The following is a 13,887-nucleotide window of genomic DNA, read 5'->3' on the forward strand; positions in this document are numbered from 1 at the left end:
TATAGGCACCACTGCCTGTGATACCCAAAAGTGACATCTTATATTAAACCAAAAAAATAGTGCTCTTTTAACATCCCAATCTAAATCAGTGGTGTCACAGTTAATTAGAAGTGGTAAGACCTGGTCAAACCCTAGTTTAAAAATGTATACCACAAGAGAATTGTAAGGGCCTGAGCTGGTGTGGTGGTGTAAGCCTGGAAAGGTTTGTTGCAATGTCTTAGCTTGTCTCCTTGATGCTAAGCCCTTGTCTTTATTTCTCTGACTCTCTCTTTCTCCCTCTTCCATTCAGCATCCCCGTCCAACATCTACTTTTCTTCTCTGCTTAAAAATCTCTAAATGAGGGGCACCTGAGTGGCTCAGTGGGTTAAGCCTCTGCCTTCGGCTCAGGTCATGATCTCAGGGTCCTGAGATCGAGTCCCACGTCAGGCTCTCTGCTCAGCGGGGAGGCTGCTTCCCCCTCTCTCTCTGCCTGCCTCTCTGACTACTTGTGATCTCCCTCTCTCTGTCATGTTAATAAAAAAATAAAATCTTTTTTTAAAAAATCTCTAAATGAAGATACATTTTTTTGAAGCTCAAAACACAAATCTTTCTAGTTTTGTATCTGTGGCTCCTGTCTTCCCTCTACCCAGACAGCGTCTCCATCCACAACCACATGGCTGCTCACTCTCTGGGCCTTCGTAGGCACTTTCCTCTCCCAGTTGCTCTTCTTCCTATCACCCCCCCAACTCTGAAATTCCCCTTCCCCCACCGGTCCTTACTTACTTGAATACCCATTCATCATCGTTCAAGACCCAACTCAAAACTCACTCTTCTGTGAAGCTGTTGCTCATCTCCCCAGTTAGTGACCCTCTCTTCTTTGCGCTTTTTAAGATTATAGCACTTAAGGCATTCTCTGTAACTACCTGGTGATTTGTCTGTGTGCCCCCCACTACAAAGAGGGCATTTTGAGAGAAGGATTACTTTTGTTGTTGTTGTTGCTGTTCCATACTTTCCTCCAGCGAGGTAGCTGACATGTAATAGGTGCTTAATAAATGTTGACTGAATGAATGAATTAAAAATAGCAAATTCAAATTGAAGAGACCAAAGATTATAAAGAGAGTTTTAATATCACAGAAGGGATATACCAAATGATATAATCAGCTTATTTCATAAACATACTAAATATATCTACTAGCTAACTATGAAGTACTAGAAAATAACGGGATGCCTCCCAACAACTGTAATGGAGCTCTGAGTGGAGGTGGCAAGGAAAGCACAAGTGTTTGTGACTGAATAAGATTTTGAGATAATAATCCGGTTTTTCCTCCATTGTTCCTTGGTTCCCTGGGACCTTCCCTCAGCCCAGGCAGCCAAGGCAGTGCATCTTCTCTGCTCCAGGGGAAGGATGACACAGCAAAATACAGATAACAAAAGAGTCCATTCTTAGCCTTGAGGTCCCAAAAGCTAAGGACCTGGCAAAGGCAAACGATTTAGAGTATGTGCACCGTATCATTTTCTCCTGCTCTAGAAACTTAAAAAAGTTTTCCCAACCTTGGGAAATGGAGATGAAGAAGAAATAAATAAGAGGTACCTACTGGGAAACCAAAATACAAATGTATAACTTTTTTTTTTTAATATATCCATCCAGTGAAAAGAATAGGGAATAAGAAAGAGAAAAAAAGAAAACAAAATTAGAGTATGATAATAGAAAACTTAAAATAGTATGGCTAAAATAACTCCAAATAGTAACTATAATAAATGGCAATTATTAGTTTAACCCACCAAAAGATAACAACTTAAAGATCCAGGAACCTGCTGCTTACAGAATCACTTCAAAAACACAACCATACAGAAACTGTACAGTAAATAGAAAAAAATGTATCAGGCACAAATGAATGGAAAGAAAGCCCGAGTAGTGGTTTCAATATCCAATTAAATAGAAATTGACGCTTATGAAGGGGAGGTCACAAAGAAAGACTTTCCAGGGAAAGCACTAAGATATTATTTTTTAAACACATATGCACTAAGGAAATTGCTTTCAAATATATAAAACAACTAAGAGAGCGACAGGAAAAATAAATACATCAACATTTTTTTATGGTGATTTTAACAAATCATTCTCAGGGATGCCTGGATGGCTCAGTGGGTTAAAGCCTCTGCTTTTGACTCAGGTCATGATCCTGGGATCAAGCTCCGCATCAGGCTCTCTGCTCAGCAGCGACCCTGCTTCCCCCTCTCTCTCTGCCTGCCTCTCTGCCTACTTGTGATCTCTGTCTGTCAAATAAGTAAAATCTTAAAAAAAAAAAAAATCATTCTCAGATACAGTGAGATTAAGTAAACTAAGTATAATCAAATCTATAAATTTGCTTAATAGAAAATGCAAAATTTTTATACAATACCTGTGGAAGAAACAAAAATTGACAATGCACTGTGTCATACAAGAAACCCATAAATTCCAAAGAATTGACATCATATAGATGTTGTCTGATTATTCAAGGTAAATTAAAACCAAAAACATAGATCTAAAAATCACTACATCTGGAGAGTAAAAATATAATATTCAATATTCCTGATTAAAAAGAAAATTTTAATACATGGAATTATTTTTTTAAAGATTTTATTTATTTGAGAAAGAGAGGACAAATGGGGACAGGTGCAGAGGAAAAGGGAGAAGCAGACTCCTGCTGACCAGGGAGCCAGACCAGTCCATGGGGTTCAATCCTAGGACCCTGAGAATATGACCTAAGCCAAAGGCAGACCCTAAACGTACTAAGCCAGCCAGGCACCCCTTAATACATGGAATTAAATGATAAAAGTAATTTGATGTCAAAACTTGTCAAATATAGGTAAATATAGTGATTAAAATAAATAATAAAATCAAAAATTTTGAAAAAAATTTTATTGGGGATTTTTTTTTTTTATTGGCTCAGTCTGTTAAGCAACTGCCTTCGGCTCAGGTCATGATCCCAGAGTCCTAGGATTGAGTCCTGCATTGGGCTCCTAGCTCAGCCAGGAGCCCACTTCTCCCACCACCTGCCACTCCCCACTGCTTGTGTTAACTTCTCTCTCTCTCTGACAAATAAAATCTTAAAAAAAAAAAAAAAAAACAATGAATGAACATAAATAAACAAAAACTCAACTTAAAAAAATAGGAAAAAATGTCATAGAGAAGCCCAAAGAAATATAAAGGGAGAAAGTAATAGAGTTAAGTTTAGAAATTGGGAAAATAAAAAATGGGAAAACAATAGAAGGGAATAACAAATAATAGTCTCTTCATGTCTATTGATCAATCATCTGTATTTCTCCCTGAAGGATTTGGTGTTCATATCTTTTGCCTTTTTTTTTAACCAGGGTTCAACTTATAGAATTGTCCTGTATTAAGGTATTAGGGATAGTAACATTTTGTCCAAAATATATCTTGTATGTTTTTCCCAGTTTATCATTTATCTTTTTTGAACATAACAAAAAGAGAGAATACAGATTTTTTTTTTCAAACATTCATGGAATATTCAAAGAAATTACACCTGCCTTTTGACATTGTTTAAGATGTCTTTACAAAAATTAACTATTCATTTACACCAGACCACACCCCAAATATAGGCATTACTCATTAATGCTCTTGACAGATAAATGGATGACAAGAATTATAAAAGTGCTGTTTTTCTAAAAATTAGGAAATTAAAGCACAAAGTAAGTGGGCAATGAAAGTAATGTGATAGAAAATGAGTGGAATGAATAGCAACTGATTGCTAACCAAATGCACAGTGCTTTGCAAACAGAAGGTGATTAATAAATGTCTGGCAAATGAATGGATTTACAGCTCTCTCAAATGCCAAAGAACAGAATCAGTTTCAGAAGTTAAAAATTTCTACAGAGGAAACAGATTTTTCTTCTACCATAAGGCTGAGATAATTTTACTATACCTATTTTTGTCTGACTGTATAATTCAGAAGTGCCTCAAGTGATCTAAAAAACTCTGTTGTCATAAAACCAATTTGAGAGGTGAAAGGAAGCAGGATTAAAATGAACATTTATTTTATGCATGCCCTCAAGTCAAAGAGCTCCATCTCAATAAAGCATATGAAATCAGCCATACGTTGGGAAGTACTGTATATTTGAGTGAAGATATTAGTGTAGCAAGATTAGATATCTTCCCCACTAAACACTCCTTTATCACTGAATGAAATTTCACATTTATGCTCAAAATTGTGTAGATTTACATTGGTATTATTGACTATTTTCTCTTGAACTTAGTGGAGTTTTTGCCACCAAAACTATATTGATACCACAAAAAAACTGTCTCCCTATAAGAAAACTTCTTGTTTACTTACTATTTCTAATGGGCCCTAAGAATCTTAAGAAGGAATCTATTTTAAGTCTCTCATGGATGAACTGTTTCATATATTCCTTGATGATTTTAAGATGCAACTTTCAAGCTTCTAATATAATAGGGATTAAAAGGAATAAATATATAAGTAGTATTTTTTTTTTAAGATTTTATTTATTTATTTGACAGACAGAGATCACAAGTAGGCAGAGAGGCAGGTGGGGGGAGCGGAGGAAGAAAGCTCCCCACTGAGCAGAGAGCCCAGTGCGGGGCTTGATCCCAGGACCCTGGGATCATGACCTGAGCCGAAGGCAGAGGCTCAACCCACTGAGCCACCCAGGTGTCCCTGTACAAGTAGTATTTTTAACACCCATTATTGTTTGGAATAGATGACATATGTAGATGGTAGAAAATTCTAGAAGTTAAAAAAAAGAGGGGTGCCTGAATGGCTCAGTTGGTTAAGCATCCAACCCTTGATTTCGGCTCAGGTAATGATCTCAGGGTCCTGAGATCAAATCTTGTGTGGGGCTCTACGCTCAGCAGGGAGTCTGCTTGAAGATTCTCTCCTGCCCCACCTCCAGCTCACTCTCTCTCTTAAAAAAAAAATAAGGTTATAAAAAATAATAATAAGATTACCAAAAAATAAATAAATCAATACAGCAAAATACAAGCCTTCCTTCTACTCCTTTCCCCAGCAACCCATTTTCTTTCTGGAAGCAGCCATTTTTTCAAATTTTTATGTATGGATCTAAAAATGAATTAATAATAGCCACCATTTGTTGAGTACTTACTCTCTACAAATGATCCTCAGGACAATCATGTGGGTTTAGTAATACTGGCTTTTTTTTTTCTTCTTTTTTTAAGGAGATATATCCCATTTTTGCTGTGGCCTCTTCTCTAGGATTAGTTGTGAAGAGTCTCTTCTACCAGTCTTGGATCATTCTCTGGATTATTTACACTGATGTGGGTGTTATCTAGGCTTATCTGTGGAACAAGGAGAGCATGGACATCTTGTGAGTTGGTTCTACCAACTCAACCTGCTTGGGAGCTTGGACTGAATTTGGAACCCCGGCAGACCATTTCCTAATGGTAAAAGAAAGTGAAGCAATTAACTTTCCCTCCTGGACAGAAAAACAGAATTGCCTTTTACATCATGTGATACCCTAATTGTGATTACCTCCTGCTCTAAGAGCCTTTAGTATTTTCTTTGTGACTTTTTTGTGATGTTTATCTTACTATGCAGTGAGTATCATTACCATTTACCAATATCTGATTCTCTCTGCATCCTGACACCTGGGAAGATAGCTCTTCTCTGCCCCCACTTAAATTTAGGTGTGGTCATAAGACTTATTTTGGCAGGAAGGGGGGGCCTGAGTGGCTCAGTGGGTTAAGCCTCTGCCTTAGGCTTATGTCATGATCTCAGGGTCCTGGGATCCAGCCCTGCATGGGGCTCTCTGCTCAGCAGGAAGCCTGCTACCCCCGCTCTCTCTACCTGCCTCTCTGCCTACTTGTGATCTCTCTCTCTCTCTGTGTCAAATAAATAAAAACAATAAAATATTAAAAAAAAAAAAAAGACTTGTTTTGGCAGTGAAATTATTTGGGTCACGTCTTAAATAGATCTACTGAGAGGCTAGAACCTGCCAGTCTGGAATATAAACTATCTCTTATTTACAGTTTCTTAAGCAAATAAGGTTCTCAAATTAAGATATGGCCTAAGGATAAAGGATAAAGGTCAAATCAAAGGTTTGGCCCTAGGACACTTTTTTAAGGCTTCTAAGGAATTTAAATTGGTGCTTTCTTTCTCAGCTAAACCAAATGGCATTTTGAAAGCACAAAGATAAGTCTCACAGAAGCCTGATACCAAAGTAGCAATAAATCAGTCTCAAAGGAGAAAACTGTTTTGAAAACAATTGTGGCTTGACTTCTAGAGCATAGAGTGGGCTTTGATCTCAAATATAGAAAGCCCCCAGAGTTCTTAAGGGAATTGTATTAGCAAAAGTACTGCCAGGCTAGACTCATAGGGACCGTGACTGTTCAAATTGTAAAGAGGTTCCTGCACCCCTAACTTAACACAGACAGGAACAGGCTGAGAAGTTGTTCAAAGGACATGTAAGGAGATACAATGGAATCGAGCATTTGGAATTTTATGTAACTGTGGGATATCAGAGCAGACGAATCAGAAGAGTTGAACATATAGTTCTGAATCTTAGGAGACATTTATGGACTAAATGTATAAGTCTGTGAGTCTTTAGTACATAGTAAAAATACAGAAGTAGAAATATAAGCTTTCAGCCTTAAATGAAGTATAAGTGAAATCTTAGGACCCCACATCACATTATTCAATGAGAATCCTAAATAGAAAGAGAGAATTGTTGACACAAGTGCTTTTGAGAGTGCAAGGCACTGGGCTAATTTTACAACATTGTCCTTTCAGTCAGGTTCTTGGAAAGAAAAAAAAAATCATCCTAAATGAGTTCAAGTTAACACTTGAATCAGGGGTGCCTGGGTGGCTCAGTTGTTGGGCGTCTGCCTTCAGCTCAGGTCATGATCCCAGGGTCCTAGGATCAAGCCCCACATCAGGCTCCCTGCTCCACGGGAAACCTCTTCTCCCTCTCCCACTCCCCCGTGTATGTTCCCTCTCTCACTGTGACTCTGTCAAAAAAAACGAATAAAATCTTTTAAAAAAACTTCAGTGGCAGGATTGCAAAGGTATGGGAAGATATGATGGAAAAAAAACACAGTATCGAGGGATTTGAGAGACTTGCAACAATGGGAAACTGTTATGACACCTAGAACCAAAAAATCAAGAGTAAAAAATTGTTAATGGAACTTCATGGGAGGCACGGCCCAGCAGAACCTTTCACGGGAGAGGGACACAGATACTGCCAAAGATACAACACAGAGCAGGACAGGAGCAGCGAAGAAACACCCCGACCTTGCTGTCCTCCTGTGTTACATCTCCTGCTGGTGTATCTCCCACTGGAAAAGCCAAAAGAGCACAGGTGATACATTTTTCAAAGGACAATATTCCAGGGCATAAAGCAAAGGAGATAAAGGCAGACAATGTATCTAGATAAGTAAGTAGAGAATAACACAGGTGTTAAGGTAAAGGAGAAGATTTAATAATACTGATAAATCACATATCGTAAACCCACAAAGAATATGTAGCATGAGCCAGGTGGGAAGAAGGTCACGTTCAATTTGCATATACAGGTTCTGTCCCTTATAAATATTAGTCACTGGACAGTTCACTGAGAAGGACAAAAAGAACCTCTTTCGTGATAGTCTACTTTTTAATTATAAAAGGATTATCGTCATCATCTTCTTTGGAATGGAACATTAACTCAAGGCAATAGATACCGTAAAGTTTTGTTTTCCATTTTGTTATGGTACTGTATTTTTGCACTACATCAGTTCTGCGTGAAAATTCATTGTGAAAATTGCCTCTACACATCTACATTGTAAAATATACCCAGCACTGGGATGACTAAGGTCCTACTATAAACCTAGGAACTTTCTTTTGTCACTCCACTGGTATGAGATAGATTGCTAATCAGGCCATTTATTTTGGCCTTCTCCTTATAGACCTATTTAAACAAAACAGTCTTTGAGAGTCTCACATCTTCATGTCAACACAATGGCAAGTATCTTTCCTACATGATATGGATGATAATTACAGTCTTAGAAGCTGATCACATCAACCATAACGTGCTGACAAAGGAAAGATTGCCCAGGAAACCCTGAGGAACATCAACATTTAAGAGAAATACAGACCAAAATGTAGCCTGCAAAAAGACGGAGAAGGATGAACCAGACACTAGGGAGAATGTGGTATTATAGAAACCTCGTGAAAGAAGTGGTCCACATGTTTAAATGCTGCCTATAGATCAAAGTGAGAACTGAAGTGGTTCCATGCATCTCAGCCACAAGCTGGTTATTGGTGACCACAATGAAAGCACTTTCACTGGGAGCCATGAGAGCAGTAGCTAGAAATCTGTGTGTTGCAGACTGAATAAGATAGGCAGACATGAAAACACCGAGTACAGACAATGTTTTAGAGATGTTTGGCTGTGTAGAGGAGAACAACAAGCTAGTAGCTAAGGAAGGAGTTACGGTGAAAGACTTTTTTTGGCCTGGTTGGTTTTTCACTGGGAGAGCATTGAGCATGGCTAAAGGCTATTGGCAAAGAGGCAATAGTGTGAGACCAGCTGACTCTACAAAAGAGAGAATGGATGGAGCATGGTGTTTGTTAAAAAGTAGATGCTCAGTTAAGTATTTATTAAATAAATGAGTATATTCCTTGACAAGACAGAAAGGCATTTAATCCAGAAGCCAGGTGAAGAAATTATCCTAAGACAAGAGGTGGGGTATCTCTTCCATCAGAAAAGCCAAGAAAAGGAAATAAGGTGGATACAGCATATTTGGAAGATGTTGTATGAAGAACTGGAGAAACTTCCATCAGATGACTTCTTTTTTCTCTGTGAAATGAAAGATGGGATCATCTGATGGAAATAAAGGTATATTGGAGCCACCGAAAAGAATGAAAAAAGTTGATGAAATAGTTTTATGTTCTGGAAAGATACTTCAGAGGAAAGCCTCTTGAAGCACCTGCCAGCCTCTGCTGTATGTGTGGAGGCTCATGAAAGGGGTTGACCCACATGCACTCCCCATCCTGGGCCTCAGTATTGAATCAGATCTTCTGGCACCTTTACCTGTTCCTTAAAACTTAAAACTCTAGGTCACAAACTTTAATATTTATTTTCTCCTTTCTTTTCTTTCTTTCTTTTTTTTTTTTCTTTTTTTAAGAGTTTATTTATTTATTTGACAGAGAGAGAGTGAGAGAGGGAGCACAAGCAGGGGGAGTGGGAGAGGGAGAAGCAGGTTTCCTGTGGAGCAGGGAGCCTGATGTGGGGCTTGATCCCAGAACCCTGGGATCATGACCTGAGCTGAAGGCAGGCGCTTAACAACTGAGCCACCCAGGTGCCCCTATTTTCTTGGCAGTGCTCCAGCAGATTTGAAAAATGATGGCTCCCGAGAGTCCACAGCCTTCCACAGTGGACAGGTGTCCAGGTGTTCCAGGTGTTCCACTGTCCAGGTGTCTCCCCACCTGGACAGTGTTTCATCATTCCATCTTGAGGACATTTCTTAAAGCTCACTACAGTTCTGACACCTGGCTGCCCAGATACTAAAACAACCATCAAGGCACCCACCAGTCTTCAAAGGAGTAAACTGAGCATGAGATGTATGAAGTAAGATAGAACTACTTCACTGTCTACATAGTTCCTTCTCACAGAAATTGAGCCATCTTTGGGCAGGGAAGCAAGGGCCCCAGAAGCCTGACTGTAAGCCCCTGCTCTAGCCTCCCAACAGCTTAGCCTCTTCAGTCTTCCATGTGGCCGATGGTGGAAAGGACTTCTCCCTCCAAGAAGAGATCCTACTTCAAAATCTACAGCACTCTGACCTTAGCCCATGGCAACAAGGAAACCCTATTAGGACATAACACAGAAAACCTAGCACTCCCCTACAGGAGAAAATAGTCATAAGACAAGTGAGTTTGTTACACAATCAGAAGAACTGCCAAATCTGTATAAGGATAAATACTACAACCCAACATGAAATTGAACAGAAGATTAAATGAACTATATGTTGATTTGGAGTCATTACCTAACCAATAGATAATATTATACAATGCATTTTTTTTAAAGATTTTATTTATTTATTTGACAGATAGAGAGCATAAGTAGGCAGAGAGGCAGGCAGAGAGAGAGGAAGGGAAGCAGGCTCCCCGCTGAGCAGAGTGCCCGATGCGGGGCTCGATCCCAGGACCCTGAGATCATGACCTGAGCTGAAGGCAGCCGCTTAACACACTGAGCCACCCAGGCGCCCCTACAATGCATTTTTTAAACAAACTCTAGGGACTTTTAAATCAGTTCTCCACAAAATTTAGCTTCATAGAGAACTTGGCGAAAATAACGGATTATCTAGTAGTGAGATTACTTAAGAGAAAACAGTGGAAAAGGTGGCCTAGAGAATTCATTTTTAAGCAAATGGGTGAAGGGAAGGGATGAAAGAAAGAAAAAAAACAATGACTGAAGGGTTAAAAATACCCTGAGAAGTGGTGGGACTGCTTCTGGTTTAGTTCTTAAGTTTTTGCATCAATTTGCTCTAATGTGTGTTAGGTTATTTAGACAAAAGGTTGGGTTATTTAGACAAGGCCATTTTTTTTCAGGGTTATGGGTATAAATCTAGAGAAGAATTAGTCATCTCTACTTCAGATTATTAAACTCCATACATACATTTTATTAAAATTCCACTGCTTTCTCAGCTACTCATTGTGATAGTCCCTGTTTTAAAGTAATTCTCCTTTGTTAAGTGATCCATTGTTTTCCTTAAAGGGGGGGGGGGCAATGAGAGGTAGATCTCTGAAAGAGATCTATTTCTTCCTCTTCTTTTTTTTTTTTTTCCTTTCTTGTTGCTTTGCAAAAACAACAGAAAGATTCCTGGAATAAAGGAAAATCTATCTTTTTGGACCTCCCCCATTTAAAAAGTGTGGGAAAACTTACTTCATGTTCAAAATAAGCAGTAAAAAAGAATTGCAGCCAGATTTCATGCAAAATTATTGTAAGAAGAAAAGGAATAAGGGGCAGGATAAAATCCCCACACACTATGATGAAAACACTTCAGGAGGACATGCCAACAAATTGGGAAACTGTAAAATCTAATATTTCAAAATAAGCTAAAAATTTTTTAACAAAAGTATAAAAGCCATTAAAATTAAGCACATAAATTAGCATTAGAAAAACTCAAAAACTGCCAAGCAAGAACCTGAGGTTTTATTTTATTTGTCTTTTTAAAGTTTTATTTATTTATAAATAAAATAAAATAAAATTCTAAAAATAGAGAGAGTGGAGGGGGTTGGAGCAGGGGAGACAGAGAGGATGAATCCTCAAGCAGACTTCCTGCTGAGCTCGGAGCTGGTTGCTGGGCTTAATCCCATGACCCTGAGATCATGACCCCAGTTCGAAATCAAGAGTAGGACACATAACCAACTGAGCCACCCAGGCGCCCCAGGATCTGGGGCTTTAAACAAAGATGCCAAGAATTTTGCTAAATTTCTTTTTTTGCTAAATCTTTTCCCACCAAAGATTAGCTTGAGCCAACTCTCAGGCTTTGCATGGCCCTCAGCAATGTGGACACACAATAGCAGATTAGGCATGATAGCTTTCACTGAACAAGAAAACAATGGGAAAGCAGAAGGAAAAGTGACAAAGGCCAAGAAAATGCAAAACATTTGAAAGGTTCTCTTGTGCAAACAAAAAGACTGACTGTAACAGAATATCATGAAAGGAAAAAAATGCAGATTGTGCAGCAGAAGGAAATTTAAATGCCCAACTTGAAGCAAGCACGTTTAAAAGTCTTCTGAGCCAGAAATGACCTTATTACGACCTACGAGAAGCAACAAGGTGGTGAAGGTACAACCAGGCACTGAGTGCGGGAAGTACTGCCCTCTTACTATAGCTTCCAATGACTGTTCATTGCAGGAATCAGGACTTCCTTCTAGTAAAGGATGAGGTGCAAAAGAATGTTCCCTTAAGACAAAACTGCTGAAGTCTGAATTGATCAGGAGGCCCACCTGTCTGAGCCAATAGCCAGCAGTGTTGAAATCTATAATGGAGGTCACAAAATGAAGTTTTCCAATACCCTAAAATGCCAGCTGGATCTCTTAGTTCAGGAATGATGCCAGAAGAATGGTGAGCCTTGTTTGGTATGAATAGCAACAGAAAGTTTTTGGATTAAGCCTGTGGGAGGTAGAGTTTTCTTCACTGCATATGACTATATTACGAAAGCAACTGATATTTGGAAAGACAAAATTTTCTATGTCACCCCCCTCTTTGTTCTGATATAGTTCTATATTTACCAGTGGAATACCTCTTCTGTAGCTATTGCCTTTGTCCTAACCATTAACATAGGGAGAAAATGCACTTGAACAAACAGGAACAAGCCTCCAGTTCTAGAAGTAATACTGTAAGGGCCTATTTAGCCACAGGATTCCATCTTGGATTAAATAGTCATTTTTTTGTTTTTGCAGTAAAATTTAAACTGTCCCTGTCCCCCCTTCCTCCAGGGGACTTACTTGAAAACAAGTTCCAGGGAACAAAGCCCAAATACAAGGGTGGGTCAGGCCAGGTGGAGACATCCCATCAGTGCGGTGGTGCATACTGTCTCCCTAGTTACCAAGGAGCTTGGGCCCCGCCCTTTGGGCACCTTTTGGGTGCCAATTCTGATCAAGGTGATAGGCTGCTTAAAATATCTACTAGGGTAAATTGTAATTCAATTGGTCACTTATGTGTGACCTAACACGACTATGCAGCTTTCTCTGTGTGTTACAATTTCGTTGGCCACCTGTGCGTGGCCAGGCCCAACTACATGGCCTTTGCCCTTAAAAACTAGTCTGTGAAGCAGACAGAGGTCGCCCTCTCTGTAAGAGGTGCAGCCCCGAATGTTCGGTTTGATTCTTGATACTTGGCACGAAATAAAGCTTTGCTTGACCTTCGCTTTGTATCATTCTCGCTCCTTTAATCACAGACCCATTATTGGGGGACCCAACATTGGGGACCCAACAATACAACTTTTGAGCCGGAGGTAGAGGGGTTCTGACAATGGTTGTATGACTTACCTAGTCTTCTCCCTATTCTCTAGCTCCAGATATTTTAGAGAGTTTTAAGTAAAACTTAAAGGGGGATGCTTACCAAATGAGGGACTCCACTACAAAGACTGGTAAAGACCAAACCAAACCAGTCTGCACCAAGGCAGACTCCAGGGCTGGCGTTTCACTGACTTGTTCCCTCATTATAATACTAAAAATCACACCCAGGGGTGGGGATTTAACATACTAATGAGACATTGATGAAACGTGTTCTGTCCTGTTCTGTCCGCTGAAACTGTGTGCCCAACTTCCTGTACCTCCCTGCCCCTACATGCTTAGGCATCCCTCCTTCCCACCTCAGTCTCTGTAAAAATTTTCCCTTGCCTTTGTCTGGAGAGCCAGCAGGAAGGACTTTTTCCTTTGTGCTGTCTCCTTTGTGCTCAAGCATAAGCCCCTATAAAAGCCTTGCCTGGAACTTCCAGCTTGGCCTCTAGGAAATTTCAATTGCTTGGAGAGCACAAGGACCAGAGTGAGTAACTTAAGCCCCTGTAAGTCTCTGCTTTTTTTGATTTACTAAGCAGGAGGCAAGCATTCATTATAGCCTTGGTAGCTTCTGTTATTTGGGCCTAGGCGTTTTCCTCATATGTAAATGTGCTCTGTTTAATCAAACAAAAGGTTTTTGTGAGGTAAAAAATGAGGGAACTCAGAACAAAAATTTTAAAAAATGTTAAGGAAGCATAAACAAGAAACACAAGAGCATATAACAGTAACAAATAATGTTTTAGCAGAAATCGAAGTTTAAGAAGAGAAAAATGTTAAAAATCAAAAAGAAATGAAGAGGGAGGTAAATCGGTTTTGAGAGAAAGTGACAGATAAAGGACACGTTCCTACATATGTATGCCAGAAGTACCCCAGGGAGAGAACCAGAGCAACA

General features: G+C 39.4%; 1 pseudogene; it reads left to right on the forward strand.

Annotated features, from left to right (window-relative positions):
• Positions 1-11,480: 11,480 nt before the first annotated feature.
• On the forward strand, positions 11,481-12,103 carry LOC132002469 (V-type proton ATPase subunit E 1-like; annotated as a pseudogene).
• Positions 12,104-13,887: the final 1,784 nt, after the last annotated feature.

This window comes from Mustela nigripes, chromosome 15 (assembly GCF_022355385.1).
Source record: "Mustela nigripes isolate SB6536 chromosome 15, MUSNIG.SB6536, whole genome shotgun sequence".
Classification (NCBI taxonomy): Eukaryota; Metazoa; Chordata; class Mammalia; order Carnivora; family Mustelidae; genus Mustela; species Mustela nigripes.